The sequence below is a fragment of the Chrysochloris asiatica genome, unplaced genomic scaffold, assembly GCF_000296735.1.
Source record: "Chrysochloris asiatica unplaced genomic scaffold, ChrAsi1.0 scaffold00053, whole genome shotgun sequence".
In the NCBI taxonomy this organism is placed as follows: domain Eukaryota; kingdom Metazoa; phylum Chordata; class Mammalia; order Afrosoricida; family Chrysochloridae; genus Chrysochloris; species Chrysochloris asiatica.
The window spans coordinates 13,677,086-13,690,164 of record NW_006408571.1 but is presented as its reverse complement, the minus strand read 5'-3'; the positions used below and the strand labels follow the sequence as shown (position 1 = coordinate 13,690,164).

The window sequence follows — 13,079 nt, the reverse complement described above, 5'->3', positions numbered from 1 at the left end:
CTCAATGGCCACTTAACAACAGCAAAACCTCTTCCTTAGGAGCCCTGGTGTGGCTCTGTGGGTTAATGTGCAGGACTGTAAGATTTGTTTGAACTGCAGGGTCGATGGTTCAAGCTTACCAGCCGCTCTTGGAAACACTCTACAGAGTCGCGATCAGTCAGAAAACCAACTGGACAGCACTTAACAACACCTCTTCCATAATGTGCCCACCACCCCCTACTCTGATACCACCTAAGTGTCTCTTCCTTGTTTACTGTTAATATGGAAGGTTTTCCTCTCACATCTTGAACAGGATCAAGATCTGAGCCATGCAGGCTTTAGTCTTCCTCCCTATGCCATTTCTCATCCCCAGGAAGCGTGGAATTAAACCTTGTTGTTGGTGAGTTTGACATTGTGGTTTAAACTGACCTTGCAGTCCAACACATTATCCTACAGCACCACACCAGGATTAAGTCTTAGATTTGGACAATTTAGGTTCTAACATGCTTGCTTCATTCTGAGAACCTTTCTACATCCCTGTCTTCATCAATACAAATTCCTGATTCTCGAGTCATATGAATGCATGTTAGTATCGTGAGAAGTGATGTTTGTTAATGGAGTTCTGGTGTGGTGCTGTATGATAAGTACTGGACCGTGAACCACAAGGCTGAGGGTTCAAACCCACCATCGGCTCCTCAGAAACACTCCTCAGAAACAGGGTTGCGTTGCTAAGAGAATTGACTGGACTGCACTTAACAGCAGCCCATAGCAACCCTGTTTAGGGTTTCCAAGGAGCGGCTGGTGAGCTTGCATCGACGACTTTGCGGTTCAAACTGACTTTAATTGCATTAACCCGCAGCGCAGCGCCCCATCAGGGCTCCAGTCTCTTGTGGAGTCGATTCCAACTTATCGCGACCCTGTACAGTGTGTGTAAATACGGGAGCAGAAAGCCTCATCATTCTCCCGCGGAACAGCTGGTGGTTTTGAACTGCTGAACTTGAGGTTCGCAGCCCGATTCATAACCACTACGCTACCAGAGCTAAGGAATTTTAGGGCTTTTTGCGGCTTCAAAGCCATGGCCTTGTTGGACTCCGGGGGCGGTGCTGCGCGGTGCTGCTGCGCGACTGGCTCTGTTGCCGGAACTATTCCGATTCAAGCTCCCGGCCCCACCCCTTCTCCGGTGGGGTGGGAACAAAGGGGACTCGGCGCACGGAGCCCTGCGAGGGGAATGGGGCGGAGCACTCTGGTGGTTTTAAGCGCTAGGCTTGCTAGGTTAGTGCTGGCGAGGAGGCGGGGTGGGGTAGGGAAGGCAGCGCCGAATCAAGAAGTGGCAGAGACGCGTGCTTGTATATCTTGCGGCCTAGCGGCGCGAGGTGTTACCAACGCGCGCAGCGGATGGTAGTGCGCCTGCGACGGGGCGGAGCCTCTCGTGCTGTGGGGCGGGGCGGTGTCAAGGCCCGGGCAGTTGGGGCGTGGGGCGGGAGAGGATGTTGGTCCCCCAAGGCATTAGCTGACTAGTTCAGGCTTGGGTGTGCAGCCATCGTTTCCTGGCGCGGCCCGTGTAATGGTTCCGGGAGGAAGGAAGCGCCGTGACAGCCCCTCAGTCACAGCCTGTGTTCCGGGGGTGAGGAGGCCCAGGGACAGCGGATTTGGCGAGCTGGCGGCTGGCTGGGCGAGCGGTCACAATAGGAGGCGGCGGTCCAGCACGGAGCCGCGGGAGCAGCCCCGCAGGGCGGAGCCTCCTCTCGCAGGTACTGACCGCATAGGCCGTTGGTTGCCGTGCGAGCGGGGGTTGGGCCCAGCCACCGGCGGAGGTTTAGTTGTCCCGACCTTGGTGGGGCGCGGCCGAGGCGCCCAACTCTTTGTTCCAGGGCGGCGGGCGAGGAGGTGCGGCCGCAGCCAGCAGGAGCCTCCGACCCGCCGCCTCCTAGCAGACGGCCTGGTTCTCTTGCTCTCTCACTTTTTCCAGAGGCGCAGGTGAAATGATGTCACCCATGAGAACGCGGAACCCTCTCGGAAGGGTGCTCTCTCTCATCCTGCCGCCGCGTGTGTCTGGGCCGACTGCGTTTTGTTGTTAGGGAATGGAAGTTCTTCCTTTCAGGGCTGAAAAATGAGAGAGGTTGGTTTTGAATTGGGAGTATTTGGGGTTAATGAGGACCAACGAGAATAAAGGTTTTGTTTCCATGTATAAGATTTACAGGGTATTTTTGTTGTTGTTGTTAGAAAAAGGTATGCAATTATTAAGTAAAAGTTGGATATGCTAGTTCTCCTACCTTAAACCAAAAAGAAACACGAGTGCTTACCTTTCGTTTCTACTTCTTAAATGGTGGACTTACTGAGACTTCTCCTTTCCAATTTAGATATATACTGAATCAGCGTCTACCTACATTTAATCCTAAAGAATGTCACATTCTTTGTCTTCTGTTTCCGTTTTGTTCCATACACTTCTCTTTCTTTCTGGTGCCCCTAGCTTGGTTTATGTCACCACCATTTTGCAGTTCATCCTGCTGGAAGGATCTTGATTAGTCACATGACTATTGACATAGCATCAAAGTCTACTGGTTGTCTTTTGGGTTGTTTTTCTATGAAGCACTTTTATAATACATCCGTTTTCATTTGTATTCCCTAGTTAACTCATCTTTTTCTGTGGAGAGTGAATAGATTGTAAACAAACATTTGGAGCCTGTAGTTCACTCAGCAAATACTCAACACTTAGGACTTTGTTTAAGGAAGCCCTTTGGATGGTGACGGTTAAGGTGTTTGGTTGCTCACCTAAGGTTGACAGTTCAAGTCTACTGACTTCTTCTTGGGGCAAGAAAGATGAGGCTGTCTGCTCCTTAAAAGATTTACAGTCTGGGAAACCCGATGTGTTAGAATCAACTCCATGGCAGTGGAGGTAATGACATTGCTTATTGGGAAGAGATCAAGCTAATGCTTGAACTCTGTAAGCAGATGAAGGTGGTTATCTATAAGTTGAAAGTTTCCCCAGCTATTAACTTTGTTTTTCTTCTTCCATGTTCCTTTCTTAAGTCATACCTTACTTTCTTCCCACTTCTAACTGGATGGTGGTGGCTATTAGTTGTCTAATCAGTTCCAACTCATGGTCACCCTTTGGGTGTACAGTAGAACTCCCATTGTTCTCATTTGTTATTTGTTGTCGACATTATGTGGTGTTGAGTCAGTTCTCACTCTTAGTGACCCTGTATAGAGTTTCTGATGAGCAGCTGGTGGGTTTGAAACACCTTCCTTGCGGTTAGCAATCTAGTGCTTATCCTTCAGCGCCACATTAGGACTCCTTGTTCTCATTTTTGTTGTTAAGTGCTGTCAAATTAGTTCTAACTCAGCAACACTGTATAGGGTTTCCAGCAAGCAGATGGTGAGTTTGAAACACCAACCTTATGGCTCAACTCGACCTTGGGGTCCAGTGCTTTATCCCACAAGGCCACACCAGGACTCTTGTACATCAATAAACTGAGTGTCTTTGAGGACAAGAACTGTTCCCCCCACCCTCCCTTTATATTCACAGCATCTAATGCAGTACCTGGTCCCGTCCCACTCTTATCAAGTCGCTTCCGGCTAATAGCAATGCCATGTAGGGTTTCTGAGGACTGGTTGCTGGTTTTAACTGCTATCTGGTGTTTTTAACTGGTTAACAGTCTAATGCCTAACCCATAGTACCACTTGGCCTCCTTGTGGTGGTAGTAGTAGTGGTGTGCTGTGGAGTCGTTTCTGACTCATAGTGACCCTGCATGCATAGGGTTTCCAAGGCTGTAAATCTTTACAGAAGCAGAAAGCCTCATCTTTCTCCTTGCTGGTAGATTCTAACTGATGACCTTGAGGTTAGCAACCCGATTTGTAACCACTAAGCTACCAGTGGTCCTTACAGTATGTGCTAGACATGTGGTACATTTTGAATAAATCAGCAATAAGTTACTTATTAAGTAAAGAAACCCGTGAAGGACTCAGTCATAGTTCATCTTTTTGACTCTTGTGAAACCCACAATTATATTTACAGGTATATATTGTCAAAACCCTGTAATTGTTAGAGATCAAATCTTGAATAGGTACTTAAGAGCTATCTGTGAAGTTAATGAGCCTTAAGTAAAATGAAGCTAGACGTACTTTTTTGAGGAGAGAAGAATCTTTGTGCTGCAAATCAGGATTGTGGAGCAGAAGGAAAGAAAAATTTTATAACAATGTTCCCATTGCTTGTCTCCTTAGTAACTTATGGGACCTGGGGGTGTCAGAGAGGAACCTGTGCTATTTTTACCAACCCTGATTCTACTTTGTGCCCAAAGGACACAGGCCCAGATTGGGTTTTGTGCTTTAACTCAAAAATGAGAAAAATTTTAGGCTTAAATAAAAATACTTTTTTGTCTTTCATAATCTAATTAATACAGCCGACATTTTGGAGAAGGAATTTTCCTTGAATTTGGTATACTATTTTCTGTTTGTTCTTTTATATACATACATGTTGTGTTTGTTTTTCTATTGCTGTGTAACATACCACAAATGTAGTAACTTTAAACACCCAGCTTTATCATCTATTGTTTCCATGGTTTCAGAAGGCCTGGGACAGATGAGCTGTTCGGTCCTCTGTTCTGTTCAGGGTCTTACCTGACTGAATCTGTGATTTTTATTGCTGTTGTTTTTCCCCCTCCCTGAGATTCAGAGTCCTCTTCAAGCTCACTGATTGTTGGCATAAGATGGCTTCTGTGGTTGTAGGACTGAGATCCCTGTTTTCGACTAGTTGTCAACTGACCACTGCCCTCAGCTCCTTGCCACCTGGTACCTATATGCCTTCTCACAACATAATAGTTTACATATTCAGGGATGACAGGAAGGACTCAAATCCAAAACAACCCACTGCCATTGAGTAGATTGACTTATAGCAACCCTGTATAGGGTGTGTGAGGCTATAAATCTTAACAGGCGCAGATAGCCTCATCTCTCTACCTTAGCATCTGGTGAGTCTGAGCCACAGATCCTGTGATTAGCAGTCCGGTGCTTATCCTACAGCACCACCAGAACTCCTTCAGGAAGGACTCACTTCTTTCTGTAATTAAGTCAGACCACCCAGCATTTCCCTCATTTTGGTTTTCTCAAAACTAACTGATTTGAATTCTTAATTAGATCTGAAAATCACTTCACCTTTGTCATGATTTAACCTAATCATAAGAATGCAATTCATCATACAGCCCCACCCATACTCAGGGAAGGGGTATACACCAGGGCATGGGACTCTGGGGAGCTGGATAAGAATTCTGCCTACCACATAGACACACCACACACGCAAACAAAATGTCATGTGATTTTGGTGTGTGATTTTGATCTTACCCAGTGTGGGGAAGCCTGGTTTTGATAAAGCCTACTTTTATAGACAAATGGAGCTTCTGACCAAAGGTAATTGTGGGTTAGAGAGGATATGCTTGAAAATTACTAACTGGTGACCTCAGAGGCCAAGGCAGAAATACATTTTCAAAAGAATGAAGAACAAGGGAGAGGAAACCTGACCCGTTGACTTTTTTTCCCCAACCAGCTACTTATACTCAGTGATTTGTAAGAGTGCTTGTTACCCACATAGTCTACTTTGGGGATAGTAGTTGAAGGCACATGGCCTTATTGAAAGATTGCGCCAGCATTTACTGTGCAAAGTAAAGTGTAAAAAAGAATATTAGACCTGCGCAGGGGAATAGACCATTTTGGGGGAGTAGGGGATTACTTTAAAATAATGAGTCCAGAATGTGAAATCCATATGTGGTGATATGTTTTCTCTTTAAACTTTCAGACACAAGACTTCTTACCTGTATGATGTATTATGGCATTCAAAATAGGATCCTATAGTTAGTAGTTTGCTTCTGTTTTGTTATTAGAATAGGCTTCTTGAGGATGGCAACCATGTTTTTATCTTTTTCTCTTCTTTCCTAACATAAGTCTTGGTGTTTAGGAGGAAATCAGTAACTATTTCTTTATTCAGCAGTGCATACATAATGGCAAAGACTGTCAGTACATTCATGTTTGTTATTCAGAGAGAAACTAGCTTATGTCCAGAACATTTTATACAGTAAACAGATTTCTAAAGTACCTGCCCTCATGTGATTTGCCTTTACTCTTAAAGGGAAGTCTTAAGTATTTTTGCTCCTACAAAAAGGCATGCCAATCTGTTGACCAGGCTCATAGCAGACCAGAAACAATTATAAAGGGGATAAGAGAGGTTATCATAACAAGGGTTGTAGCACTCAGTGATCTGGTCCCTGCCTACCTCTGGCTACTTCATTACTGTTCAGCCACACTGATTCTGCAGTTTCCTGATTACACTACTCTCCATAGCACACCCGGTATCTATCTTTACTTTAGTACTCATGTGATATGTTGATGTACTTCTGTTTCTTTTATGTATTTAATTAATGGTAGGAAACCATCTTTTCTGTTAAAAGCATGTTACAGAATAGACACGTGTGAATGAAGTATTGAAATTCTAAAAGAAGACAGCCTTAGAGAATGTGGATTGAAGTTCTTAGTGTATGTAAGGACAATCTAGTCTATGAACCTTAACCCCCAAGAGCAGTTCACTGTCACAATTCAGTGAAATTAGGTGATGTTTATGATGGTAACTAAGTCATTAAAAATGCTATAGATTAGTACATTTACCTTTGGAGTTTTTTTAATAAGGGTTGAAGGGAAGTGACTCACAAGTCAAGCATTAAAAACATGTAATCACTTATTTGGGGGTTTATGATCTTGTCCTTTATTCCTTAGGAAAACCTCTTGGTTTGTTTGAATAGAGCTAAGATTCCCACTGTCAAACTCTTGGTTTCTACACCTGTGATTGCATTCGAAGTTTGCCACAAGTGTTCTCAATTCTCTCATCTTTGCGTGATTGTATTTGGAAAGTTAACTAAAAAATAGAATAAGAAATATTCTTAGTCCAGATGCTATTCTTAGACAGACGCTAATCTTTCTGTATGTAAGGTACATGGTTTTATTTTGGGGTTTCTGTTCTTAGGAATTCAGAGTTAACACCGACAACAAAAAAAATTCTTAATAGGTTCAGGTTACCTGAGGAACAGGAAGCTCTTTCGTACTTGAGCAGTGCTGTTTTACCTTACAAAGTTTTTGTAAGAGTGATCCTTTGGCAGAGGCAACCTTTGCCACCCTTTGTTTATATGTTTAAAATGAATTTTTAATGATCAGTTTCAACTAACAGAATCATCACATGCCTAGCAAACTCAGGCTATCCTTCATAGTCATGATTCTCCACATTGGTGCGGCTAGCCATGAACTATCCTTTTCTTCTCCCTCTTTTTCCCAGATTTCTCCCGGGGCCAATTCAGCACCTCTACCTGGCCATCCTAACAAGGTGATTTGTGAAAGGGTGAGACTTCAGAGCCTGTTCCCTCTCCTCCCAAGTGATCAGAACACTACCGTTCAAGAGGATGCTCACTTCAAAGCTTTCTTCCAGGTTCTTATATATTTACCCTTTCCCTACACAGGGCTGATGTAGGAAGGCTTGAAACAAAATTCTTAGTAGCTTCTTCTTTTCTGCTGTGTATGCAAATAAGTATTCTTCTTAGAGGACTTCTCTAATATAACTTGTGTTTTCAGTTAGCTGTTCTGAAGAATATTAGTCTTCTCTTGAATTACTACTTATTATTTGAATACTTAATGTTCTCATTTTTTCATCTTTTGGTCACAATTACTTAGTAGGTCAGGTTCTTTAGGATAGCAGAAGGAGGGATATAAAATGTGTGAAATTGTGTTGGAAAGGAAAGCATTTGACACGTTTTTAAAAATAATCACCTTATTTGCTTACTATTAGAGATTGGTACTAATGTATATTTCCGAGAGAAAGCTGGGATACTTTTGATAACTGGGTAGAATGTAATTTAAAATTTAAAAAGCAAATAAAATGGTATGAATAGATTGAGCTGTTATTGGGTGTTTAACAGCATTACTGAGGTCTAATATAAATCATTAGATACTAAACTTTGTCTCTCGTATCCAGAGAAACATGTTTTAGTAATGGAAGTTTTATTACTAATAACACAGAAGAAACCAAGTTGCAGAATGCTAGAGTTGTGAGCTATGGCATGTGTTTGTACATGTGTTTATAAAGCTGGGGTAGTGGGATCGTTGTTAACCATGGTCAGGAATTTTGGATAGAGCCAAGCTTCTTTTCTGTTTTGTGGGTGTGACACAGTTGGCAGTGACCAGTTCTGAAAGGGAAATGCTGTGTGGCACATTAAACTGGAGATGGGACATTTCTGGGGATAGCTGTGTAGGAGATCCAGGGCTCTTCCAACTGGTATTCCTTGTTGAAATTCATTTCCAGTTGTGTACTCATTGCTTTGCATGCATATATCCTTTTTGTTTTTAACACTTAACACATACTGTGAATGGTTTTCTAGATGAGAAAATAGTCTCAGAAAAACGTACTGGGATGTTTGATCACATATGACCAAACCAAACCCACTGTGGCTGAACCAGTTCTAACTCATGGTAACACTATGGGACAAAGTATCTATAGGGCTTCCTATGGAAACCCATGGAGTTTCCAAAGCAATAATCTGTATGGAAGCAGACTGCTTCATCTGTTTCCCTTAGAGCTGCTGCTGGCTTCTAACCACTGACCTCCCAATTAGCAGCCCAATTCTTAACCCACAGAATCACCACGAGGCTATCATATATATTGTGTAGTTATTGGGAGAACACGGTTCCCATCCAACTTTTGCTTTTTTTTTGTCTATAATACTTTTGGACTCCTGGTGTGGTGCTGTAGGATTAGCACTGGACTATGAACCACGGGTTCAGCAGTTCAAACCCACCACCTGCTCCTTAGAAACCCTACATAGGGTCTTTATGAGTTGGAACCGGCTCCATGGCACTTAACAATAGCAATATTACTTTTGGATATCAGTAGGTATTTCTGTAAATACAGTACAGCATGTGTTAAAAAAGACATAGTTACCTGTGTTGAATGAGAGACATGGATCAGTCTGTAATAGTTTGAGATCTAGTAGATGAGTAACAAGGAAAAAAATTGACAGTACTTTCACTACTGGCACCAGTAAACAGTTATCTCTTTGTAGATCACAAAATGGTTTGCACTCTACCAACCTAAAACTTTTGACAGTTCAAATCTACCTACTCTGCTTCCCTAAAGATTACTGCCAAAAAAACACCATGAAGCGGCACTGTTCTGTAACACATAGGTTGCCATGAAACAGAGTCATCTTGCTCTTGTATGTGTTTGTGTTCTCCATACTTCCTTTGAACATTCAACATTGACCTCAGAAAAGAGCTGTCAAATGCAAAAGATTTAGACCCGTGTTTTGAAAAGAAGACAGCCAACATCACTTGAGTATTGCAGAAAGGTAAAAGATACAATTCAGTTTTAATTTATAGTCCTAATTTAACTTAAAATCTTACTTTACTTTAATTTTAGAGCAAGGCTCTCATGTATTTTGCCCAGAAGGGAGACTGCATGTTTTCCTTACCCGCCCAGTTCATTCCTTTCTAACAACTCCTTTAAGATACTTCTGTGGTAGTAATGGTTGTGTGCCGTCCTGTATGGGGAGCAGAAAACCTCATCTTTCGCCGGTGGAACAACTCATAGATTCATACTACTGGCCTTGCAGTTGGTAGCTCAGCTCATAACCCACTGTGCTACTAGGGATCCTTAACATACTGATGATTTCAAGTAATTCTGATACCAAAATTGGTATAATTTATTAGTTCTACTTATGCATCATCTCATCCCCTAAAAACCTGTAGGCACATGAATAGGGGAACCAAACCAACCATCTTCTTTATCACAGTTATTTCCTAATGGGTTATGCTTTTTAGCTCATGACTTTTCCCCAATATTGGCCTCTTAACTCTCTACTCTTCCTTTCCTTTGGAATACTCCATTTAAGCAGATCCACCTACCTCTTTAACTTTTTTCTTGGCCTACCCTCTATACTTAGCTATCTTGTTTTTCTTCTGAGAATCTACCCTGCAACCTTCTCTAAAGATAAAAAAATGATTGATTTTCCCACTCCAAGCATGGTATTTTGGGATATGTGGTCACAAAGGAAAAGGAGAATGTTGAGATTCTCCTAGATCCTTACTATGGTTTCCATTCTGTCTTCTTTCTCAAACAAAAAACTTACCTTTTTGAAGCTTTAAAATTCTTTGATATTCACATCCATTTTTTATCAATTTTACCAACTTTTTTATCAATTTTATCAATTTTTTTTATCTATTTACACTTTGTTTACACTTTGCTCTTTGTTTTGTTTAATAATATGCCTAGTCTGGGAGCACATTGGTGTCGTAGAATAAACACTGGAACTGTGAACCACAGGGTTGGCAGTCGGAACTCACCAACCACTCCATGGAACAAAGATAAGGCTTTTTGCTCCTGCAAAGACTTAAAGCCTCAGAAACCCTGTACAGGATCTCTATAAGTTGGAATCAGTTTGATGGCACTTAACAATATGCATGAGTGCTGGTGTGGCACTGGGTTTGCGCTGGACTGCAAAGTCATTGGAACTGCAAGGTCGGCAGTTCAAGCTCACCAGCTGTTCCTCGGAAAACCCTATACAGGGTTGCTGTGAGTCAGAATCGACTTGACTGCACTTAACAACAACATGCATATGCATGCGAAAGCTGAACAGTGAGTAAGGAAGACTGTAGAAGAATTGATGCTTTTGAGTTATGGTGTTGGAGGAAACTGTTGAAAGTGCTGTGGGCTGCCAAAAGAACAAACAGATCTGTGTTGGAAAAAGTGCAGCCAGAGTGCTCCTTGGAGACCTGGATGGCCAAACTTTGTCTCTCATACTTCGGACATACTCTCAGGGGGGACCAGTCACTGGAGAAGGATATCATGTTTGGTAGGATGGAGGGCCAGAGAAAAAGAGGAAGACCCCCAGAGAGATGGATTGGCAGAGTGGCAGCATCAATGGGCTGAAGCATGGCAAAATTGTGAGGTTGGCCCAGGACCGGGCAGTGTTTAATTCTGTTGTACATAGGGTCCCTGTGAATTGGATACGAACTTGATGGCACCTAACAACTACAACATGCTTGGTCAACAACATCATGCTTAGTCAAGATTTTGGTTGAAAAAAAAAATTTCAAGTTTGGCCTGTTTTTAAAAAACTATGAAGTATTTCATATATTACAAGTTATAAAGATAGACACCTGTATAATAATAAAGCCTGCTGCTCAATTTTAGAAGTCAACCATTACCAGTACATTTAAAGCCCCCGTATGACCCTTCCTGCCATATTCGCCTGCTGTCCCACATCTGTGCTGCTTCTGAATTTTGTGTTTAGTATCCTTTTGCTTTTCTTTATGGATTTAACATATACAGCATCAGATCTGTATTGCTTAATTTTGGTTGTTTTTGAAGTTACTATATAAATGATTGGCATACTTTGCGTATTTTTGTCATAATTTTGTGATTAATCTATAATTAAGCCTGTGGTTGTGGTGTTGGTTCACTCTAATGCCTTTAATTGCCATTATTTAAATATACTGTAGTTTATCCTCTCTTTTGATGGACATTGGATAGTTTCCAGTTTACTATTATTTTACAAACAGTGCTGCCATGAATATTCTTATGTTTCTTGGTGCACATTTAGTTACTATTGTGATGTCTCTGTAAATATAATGGCTTTGTGTATTTATTGTTTGGTGTTTTCTCACTGAAAAGCCATGTTGTTGTTGTTGTTAAGTGTCGTCAAGTTGGTTCCAACTCATAGTGACCCTGTGCATAGAAGAACTAAACACAATTGTTAAGATGCCCGAGCCCATTGCTGCTGCCACTGGGCCAGTCTATCTCGGTGGAGGTCTTCCTCTTTTCTCTGACCCTCCTCTTTACCAAGCATAATGTCCTTCTCCAAGCACTGGTCCTTCCTGATAACATGTCCAAAGTGTAAGAGGTGACATCTTGCCATCCTGGCTGCTAAGGAGCTTTCTGGATCACTTCTTACAAGACAGATTTGTTTGTTCTTTTGGAAGTCCATGGTACTTCTGATATTCTTCTCCAACACCAGATCTTAAATGCATAAATTCTACTGTTTTTCCTAACGCGTCATACAACTTTTACATCCAGATGAGGTAATTGAAAATAACATGGCTTGGATCAAGCATACCTTAGTCCTCAAACTGGCATCTTTGCTCTTTAACACTTTAAAAACCTCTTTTGCAGCAGATTTGCTTAATGTAATCCTCCATTGACTTCTTGACTGCTGCTTTCATGAATGTTGATTGTGGATCTAAGAAAAATGCAGTTTGTGATAACTTAAAATGTTTCTTTCATTTATCGTGATGTTATTTATTTGTCCAGTTGTGAGAATTTTGATTTTATTTACATTGGTAATGCAATGTATACTAAAGGCTGCAGTGTTTGATCTTTATCAGTCAGTGCTTCAAGTCTCCTTTACTTCCAGCAAGCAAGGTTGTATTAGCTGCATATTGTAGGTTGTTAATGCCTTCCTCCAACTCTGATGCCACGTTCCTCTTTATATAATCCAGCTTTTCCACATACAGATTGAGTATGGCACACACCTTTCCTGATTTTAAACCATTCATTATCCCCTTGTTCTGCTCTTAACAACTTCATTTTGGGCTGTACAGGTTCCTCATGAGCATAATGAACTGTTCTGGAATACCCATTCTTCATGTAGTTTGTTGTGATCCATTGTCAATAAAGCACAAGTGAACATCTTCCTGGTATTCTCTTCTTTCAGCCAAGATCCATCTGATGTCAGCAGTGATATCCCTAGTGTCATGTTCTTTTCTGAATCTGACTTGAGTTTCTGGCACTTCCCTGTCGATGTACTATTGCAGCTGTTTTTTAATGATCTTCAGCAAAATTTTATTTGCATTAATGGTATTAATATGATTAATATCATTAAGTGATAGTAATGCCACCGGTATTTTAAATAACCAGCAGGGTCACCCATGGTGGACAGGTTTCAGATGAGCTTCCAAACAAAGACAGACTAGGAAGAAAGAGTGACAAACTACTTCCAAATCACTAGTCACTGAAAACTCTATAAATAGCAGAGAAACACTGTCAGATACAGGACCGGAAGGTGGGAAGGCACTCA

At 41.7% G+C, this 13,079-nt stretch overlaps 1 protein-coding gene across 2 annotated transcripts in view; it reads left to right on the top strand.

The window, feature by feature from the left end:
• Nucleotides 1-1,384: 1,384 nt before the first annotated feature.
• The window catches only part of RNF38 (ring finger protein 38), a 78,832-nt gene continuing 67,137 nt past the window's right edge, over nucleotides 1,385-13,079 (top strand). The window contains exons 1-2 of one of the 2 annotated variants that reach the window (XM_006863105.1): nucleotides 1,385-1,730; nucleotides 7,292-7,441. The gene's annotated coding sequence lies outside the window, so the exon portion shown is untranslated. The remainder of the gene's footprint in view (nucleotides 1,731-7,291; nucleotides 7,442-13,079) is intronic. The other variant, XM_006863106.1, reaches the window with a different exon arrangement.